The sequence below is a fragment of the Lissotriton vulgaris genome, chromosome 12 (assembly GCF_964263255.1).
Source record: "Lissotriton vulgaris chromosome 12, aLisVul1.2, whole genome shotgun sequence".
Taxonomy (NCBI): domain Eukaryota; kingdom Metazoa; phylum Chordata; class Amphibia; order Caudata; family Salamandridae; genus Lissotriton; species Lissotriton vulgaris.
In genome coordinates, this window is record NC_141700.1 from 723,939,496 (window position 1) to 723,947,879 (window position 8,384).

Genomic DNA, 8,384 nt, shown 5'->3' on the forward strand with positions numbered 1-8,384 from the left:
CAACCATACTACTCAATATTATTGAAAACCCTGACTTCTTTCTGGAATGCGTATTCCCTTTTTAATTCTTCTCACAAATATGAGTCTCATTCTTGTTCACGCGATACGCTCATAATTCGCATATAATACCTGAAACTGGGTTATAAAATATTATTTGAGCCTGTGTAGTAATTATGGTTTTTGGGGCAGGGCTCTGTGGCTGTAAGAGAGTATGTGATGGGTTTGCCTGACTCCTCACACCACTATTTCCACAGCACATGATGAGGTGTGAGGAGTGAGGAACACCTGCCAGTTTTCCTCTCCTCCCAAAAAGTTCTAATATACTTTTTTCGTGAAAACACAGGAACATTAGAGGAAGTAGACCACATCCATCCTCCATATCTTGTTTCTGCTATTGCAGGAAAACCGAAATCCTAGCAACAGATACTGATTGATTATGGACCAAATAGGATGAATATTCATCCCACTGATTGGCTCTTCCTCTGACAGCAGCATCAATCACAGGAAGTATCATGACACTTTTATTGATGCTTGAAAACTGGACAGACAAGGAATTCTGCGCCAGATGCTGTTAAAACCTACGTTATTGCTAAACATAGTGCCCTGCCCCTGGGGTCAGTGCCCCCCTTCCAGGTCCGCACCCAGTGGATCTGTGTTGGTCGCACGCCATAAATGCAGGCCTGCATCAGTTACAGAGGAAAACATTGCCCTACTGCCAGGTGTCTGTTGCTGGCCCAATTTGAGAATGGAGTCCAGACTCCTGCTGTTGAGATACAAGGATAAGGAAATGGACTCTCATGTGAGCAGAGAAAATTTCATATTTCAGTGCATTAAGGAACCTATATAAGTCACCAGCCAGAAATATCATCTATATTTTAATGTTTAAAATACTTTATTTAATCCATTATATACAGCAAAACGCAAATGCAAATTAAAAATAATGAGTTACCAATGAACATGCTGTATTAAAAACCTAGGGAAAAAACATTCAAGTCTTTATAATTTTATGAGCAAGGGAGGGAAAGAGAGAAGGAGAAAACATAAAAGGATAAAATAAAACATCTTATACTATATCATGAATATTATGACAAAGACTAATAACATTCTCATCTATAACTTAGCCTCTAAAAAGAAACAGTAGCTGTATAACTATAACAATAAAATTCCACTTAAATGTAAAAGGAGGGAGGACAGAGAGATAGAATATTCATGGAGGATAAACGGTTTCAGATAATATAGGTAATGAACTAGATACACCAATTTCAACTTGGCTAAGAAACGTATTAAGAGGTAACCATAACAATTGCACATTATGAGAAGGTAAACATTGCATAGTATATATAGGGGCCGATTACGATGTTGTTAGGAAACAGTGCCAAACTAAACGGTTCCAGACTCGTTTCCTACCAAATCGTGTCCTGCTAGTCAGGATGAACAATTACGATGCTTGCCAACATCGTTCGGTCAGACTCACATTGATTCCACTTGGAGCCTGCAGTCTGACTGAGACCACAGGCTAACAGTGGAAAAAGGGGTGATTGGGGAAAACCTTGCACCCTGTGGCGGGCACCTCATGGTGGCTGCCACATTGTGCATGGCTGGGAAGAGGGGTCCCTTGGGCACCTCCAAGGGCCACATTTGGTCACCTCTGGGTGAATAGGGGGTTGCAACGGGCCCCCAAAGACTGATTCCAAAATCCATTTTGTATTGGCAAACTGAGGCAGAACGGCTGTCCGAATCAGTCATCATCATCGCACGTCCAGAACCCTGCCCATTGAGCTGCACAATTCGGCTCCAAAAGACTCGGACTGACCCAATTGCTTTCTGAGCTGATTCGAACTGCTCGTACAGTTTCTGGACATCATAATTAGTTGATGGGAAAACTGTCCAATTCGGTAGGAAACAAGGGTTCCGAATCGGATTCTGCAATACCATATCCCATACGGAGCCCTTCCTAATGACATCATAATCGGCTCCATAGTATACAACTTATGATGTGAACCCACTGAATCCCACCATACTTTACATGTTAACAAGGCTGACATTCTCCAATTAAAATTGATGTGCGGAAAAGCAATTGCTAATAAAATATCTAATAATTTATCTTCTGGGAAAGATTAAATGGGAGAATTGGTCAATGTTCCTAAAAAAAGATGAAGAATAATAAAAAAATTATACAGATTGTAAATCTTTTTGACTTGAGACCAAACCATGTGCCAGAAAGAAAGTATGTTAGGACAATTAAATACTAAAATTATAAAATCTGCTTCAGGAAAAATTACAAGACCAACAATCAACAAGAGTATCCAAAGAGAACTTGTAACATTGCGAAGGAAGTAATATAAAGTTGGGTATACTGACAAAATATCGAAGTAAAAATATCCCCATACAAAAATATTGTGATCAAGATATCAATGTCAAATATATCAACATCTTATAGTAATGGTAAGTACAAAAATATTGGAAAAACTAATGATGTCATAAATATAGTTGTTTTAAATATCATATATATATATATATATATATATATATATATATATATATATATATATATATACATATATATATATAGATAGATAGATAGATAGATAGATAGATAGATAGATAGAACGATACATATATATACATATATATATATATATATATATATATATATATATATATATATATATATATATATATATATATATATATATATATATTCAAACAAACAGCCTCCGAGCACAGACCGATACATATATGTATATATATATATATATATATATATATATATATATATATATATATATATATATATATATATACTCCAACCTCCGTTCCTATCGCAATCGCCCTTGCTCTCGATCGCGCTGGAAACAGACACGGACCAAACGTGAGATGCTGGTTTCAAATTTTATTCAGCTGTCGCCATAACGTTTCGGCACAAAGCCTTGATCACATGACAGCATAACCACATTTTCAAAGCGTTTTTAAAGTGCACAGTGCTATTTTGTGATTGGTTCATTAAAATTGCCACCAATTGGCATTGACATAGTGGACAGACTATACATTAAGAATGTTCAATGCTCACATCTATTCACAACTAACAATGTGAACACCATTTATAATTGTTGCTCACAATTTGATTAGGTATAGCTGATCATTTAAAAATATTGGGATAAATCCCTAATTGTAAACATGAAATACCGGGTTAAATCCCTGAATGTAAACATTGGAGAAATTACCAAATTTATCAGCAATAATAGTTGAGTTGTGAATGCATCCTATTAGTACTTCTTACTGTCCTACGCATTACCCTTCCAACCCGTGTAAAGTGCTCCTGTGTGAATAAAACTAAAATTTGTAAACAATATTCAAGGGCTAAGCTATTTTCACATCATTTCTTTCTGTATCTACTTATTTTATATTTTCTTGGCTATACCAGGGTTCTAAACATACTCCCTTGTTTTTACATTATTCATCTGTACCAATTTTACAACAGCTCGTCTTTTCGCTATGAATTTCGTAAAAATAGATATATATCCTTCTCTCTCTTTCATTTTACTCAGGTTATCAATAAACATGATTGCAGAACACATGAACTAACCATACTACATATAGTACATTTTCATCTATGATCTAATTTGGTTTAATTTAACCCCCAACGAGTAGGCCATTTTTCTCTTCAACTGCATTTCTCCTTCATAATTCATTATATATACACCATTGTACAAATATATATATATATATATATATATATATATGTGTAAAAAACTTCATTAAAATTCCATATTGAACATTTCATATATATACACCCTATTTACACATATTTTACATTAGTTCAAGATTTTCAAATGGCAATATCATTTTACTCCCTTCCTATCTCGTTGGTTTTATTTATGTAAACATGTGTACAGATCTTCAGTCACATTGAGCCCTATGGGCTGTTTGCTATTGAATTTCAATATGTAGTTGGTTTCCATATTGTGATCAAGATATCAATGTCAAATATATCAACATCTTATAGTAATGGTAAGTACAAAAATATTGGAAAAAACTATTGATGTCATAAATATAGTTGTTTTAAATATCATATATATATATATATATATACACATACATATATATATATATAGATAGATAGATAGATAGATAGATAGATAGATAGATAGATAGAACGATACATATATATATATATATATATATATATATATATATATATATATATTCAAACAAACAGCCTCCGAGCACAGACCGATACATATATGTATATATGTATATATATATGAAATCCAACGGCAACCTCAATGGAGTATCCCTCGTCAAGTGGGGGTGGCGCGCTGCCGGTGAGATATATATATATATATATATATATATATATATATATATATATATATATTCAAACAAACAGCCTCCGAGCACAGACCGATACATATACGTATATATGTATATATATATATATATATATATTCAAACAAACAGCCTCCGAGCATAGGAGCCCTGATCTTTCAGGGCAGCCACTATAAATGGGGCCAGAGCAGCCCATCAAATAAACATCTATTACACACCACATTGAGACTCAATACTGGAGGTTAAGGCATTTATTCACAGGTTCAGCAGTGCGTTCCATTCCCCATATCCTTACGCGTTTCGGTGTCAGTTGCCTTACATGATACATATTAAATATATTAAAGAATACAATTAATTAAAAAAATTATTTAGATTTTATATACACTTTAACAAATATAACAAATAAACTTAATTACAAAAAGATAAGCATACAAATATAATAATTAATATATAAATATATATTTACTTTAAAACAATTGTTAAAGGATTAACTTTAATGTATTTTATAATTTTAAAATTATATAAAAATTAAACATATATATATATACATAAACTTAAACTAGTTAAAAAAACACACTCTAGTATAAATTAAAACATTAAACTATTTAAAAATCTTTAAACAGGAAGAATTAATGGTTCTCAATTCATGCTTGAAAACTATCACTTAAAGACATACTTCTCAATGTACTGAAAATCTGATGTACTAAGGTGAAATCATTCTGCAAGTTAATTAATTAACATACTTTATCCTTCTTTTACTACAAGATCTTTTTCAAAATGAAGGTGTTCCTAAAGTGAAGTGGTTTAGGACACCCTAGTTACTTCCTTTCTTTAATTTCAATTAACCTTTAAATAAATGCTTGCTGGTTTTTGTAGGATATTGTCTATGTTAGTGCTGAGTCATGTAAACATTAGCCCAGTGCTGCTTTTGACCGGGGGGCTGCATGTAAAGGTCAGGAGGGCCGCATGCGCCCCCCCCGGGTCGTACTTTGAGTATCACTGAGCTAGAGCTATCATGCTTTGCCAAACTATTACGAGTTAGAAAAGGGGGTGGTGATGAACAGAGTGTCTGAGTTAAACAGACCACTCTTACCCAGTCCAAAGATCAGGGCTTGATCCATCACCGTTATTTATCTCACTGCCCCATCCCAGCTCAGAACCTGGCTATATGCAAATCAGTCCCAGTGTAAGAATTGGCTTCTGTAGTTTGGTTTGTCCTGTTCCCATCATGCACTGGGACAGGAACAGACTAATTTGCATACAGCCAGGTTCTGAAACTGGGATGGTGCAGTGAGCTAAAAAACGGTGTTGGATCTAGCCCTGATCTTTTGACTGGGTGAGAGCTTTCTGCTTAATTCAGAGACTCTGTCCCTCACCACCCCTTTTTGTAAATATCAAGCAAACCGGGCCGAAGACGGCTGTAATGCGAGAAACCGGTCCCCGGGAGCTTGTTTCCTTCCCAGTGTAAGAATTGGCTTCTGTAGTTTGGTTTGTCCTGTTCCCATCATGCACTGGGACAGGAACAGACTAATTTGCATACAGCCAGGTTCTGAAACTGGGATGGTGCAGTGAGCTAAAAAACGGTGTTGGATCTAGCCCTGATCTCTTGACTGGGTGAGAGCTTTCTGCTTAATTCAGAGACTCTGTCCCTCACCACCCCTTTTTGTAAATATTGCCAAACTATTAATCGTACTGTAGAAAACCGTCAGAACATGGATTTGACCATCAGCCTTTTATGTTAATCATGTGTCACTTTTATCTGAGTTCCTTAAATCAATATCACCTTACAAAATCAAGATTAAACCATTCAGCTTTGGTACCCTCTGAAAATGAAGGCCGAAAGGGGAGGTTTTTTTTTTACATATTAGCCTTGCAGCACTATTTAGTTTCAAAGGCAACAGCAATATCTGCCACAAGGCTTTCATCGTCATCTATAAATCCCTTGGGCATTGATGATCACCTGACATAAGCTTTGCATGCAGGTGGAATGATTAAAACTAGACTTTTTTTTACTATTTTCTCACCAAGCCTGAGAGAAATGTTTTAATGCACTAGCAAGATTTGCAAATTTCACATAATGCAACATCTACACATTTCATTGTTGGAAAATTATTTTCCCACAATTTTACACACTGGAGATATTTTTTCCTTGAACAAGTACCCTCTCTAACTTTTCAATTTTCACAGTAGCTACTATAAAGGAATACTACAAAATTTCAGAGAGCTTTCACAATTTTTTGAGAAAAGAAATTTTGCAGCTAAGTTAACTGACTAGATCAGTGCAAAGGTCATATTCTGAACAAGTTGGACCAGTTTCGAAAAGGATTCATCTAACGTATTCTGAATGATTTCTTAGCCAAGCAGTAAGTGCTGGACACGAGGCATCGGGACAATCCCCAGTGGGTTGAGGGACTGGAGAAGTGTTCAACGCTGAAAAAGGGCTGAGAAATGTCTAGTACTACCAAACAGAAAATAGAATTGATAAATTGGAGTACAGTTTCCAAACAGTCGTGAACAGGATTTGAAGCTGTGAGAAAACAATGGTCTTTGATACTGTCTGTTTGACCCTGAACTTCTGGAATATTTGATGACACTTTTCAGAACTGGTTGCAAATACTCGATTTTCAGATTGTTAGCTGTTAGTACAGCCCTGCACGTGGAGATCTGTATAACAAAACCTCTCGGGTAATAATAATGCATTTATGTCGCCCCTCCCTCTCCATGATATAATTCCCTCTTCGTCTTCTTGGTGCTGTGTCCTCCAAATTCCTTCTCCTTTCCCAACGCACTTTCCATCTGGGTCACAGGAAGAGCTGCATTTCTGTCCCAGTGGCTGTTATTAAAGAGACTAGTCCAGCAGAATGTTATTGCTGTGACAGGCTTAATCATTAGCTATAAAAATACAGACAGACGTAGTAATACTAATCGTTAATATTGGATGAGAAAAGAGCTGCGTTGGCCGGGAATCGAACCCGGGTCAACTGCTTGGAAGGCAGCTATGCTCACCACTATACCACCAACGCTTGCTGCGGGGCGATGGAAACACAAACCTCCCAGTCTGTGTCGGAGGTGTGCGACTGTGGACTTCAAGTCAACCATTCACGCACAGAATGTTCTTTCCAATGACTCTTCCAAGACCCCCAGACTGTCCGCCTCTAAGAGCCCCTCCTTGGGCTGAGCAGCGCTGACTGGAGCCGTCATCATTACCGAGGAGAAACCAGCTGCACCATTCACCCAACCCCCGCAGGTGCCCGGATGCTGACTACGGCTTGAATCCTGTCCTAGGACAGTGAACTCCAGCTCCGTCGATGAACGGGTTAATGCAGAGCAGCGCGTGCAATGTAAAGAGAGAGACTCAAGGGGGGGGGGGGTGTTACTGCACCCAAAGGCGCCTGCCCCCAAGGGTCTCACTGCAGCACTCTTAAGGGGGAAGAGCATTGAATACGTGTTTGTGGTCAGTTAGTAATTAGTCTCTTGAGTGTATGTGGCAGTGACGTGGATTAACTCATCACCCCAGTAATAGATGTGAAAAGCTGCAAAGAAGGGAAAAGCCTGCGTGACCATCTAAGAAATCTTTAGGAACGAAAAAGAAAAACCTGTAAAATCTCATAAAAATCTTTAATTACAAAGATCTATATGATTAGTTTGCGCCCTCCTCGAAATATTTTAATCTCTTTCTACGCCCTTATGAGTGCACCGCACAAAGTGTGCTTTATTTTCAAGTTGTTTCTGCTCTGTGCACCCCACAACAGCTATCGTATGACAGTCAGAGCAGATTTAGTATCAGTTACTTTGTAAGCAGTAGCAGAGTGGCGCAGCGGAAGCGTGCTGGGCCCATAACCCAGAGGTCGATGGATCGAAACCATCCTCTGCTAACCTTTTCCGACTTCCAACATGAGACTTTTACTTGACATTTCAAAATTATTTATGTATTAACTCTGTTCTTTATTGTCTTTCTCTTTCCCGCCTTTAATACAATACTCGCCTAGTAATCGTATGTTTCGTCTCACCAATTGGTCCTACTTCGTTCCTTTGTTTGTTACAAACGCACATAA

The 8,384-nt window shown here is 37.2% G+C and overlaps 1 non-coding gene across 1 annotated transcript; it reads right to left on the reverse strand.

Moving 5' to 3' along the window:
- Positions 1 to 7,280: 7,280 nt before the first annotated feature.
- TRNAG-UCC (transfer RNA glycine (anticodon UCC)) lies at positions 7,281 to 7,352 on the reverse strand. Its single transcript has one exon. It is a non-coding gene; the product is annotated as a tRNA-Gly (tRNA).
- Between the last annotated feature and the right edge of the window lie 1,032 nt (positions 7,353 to 8,384).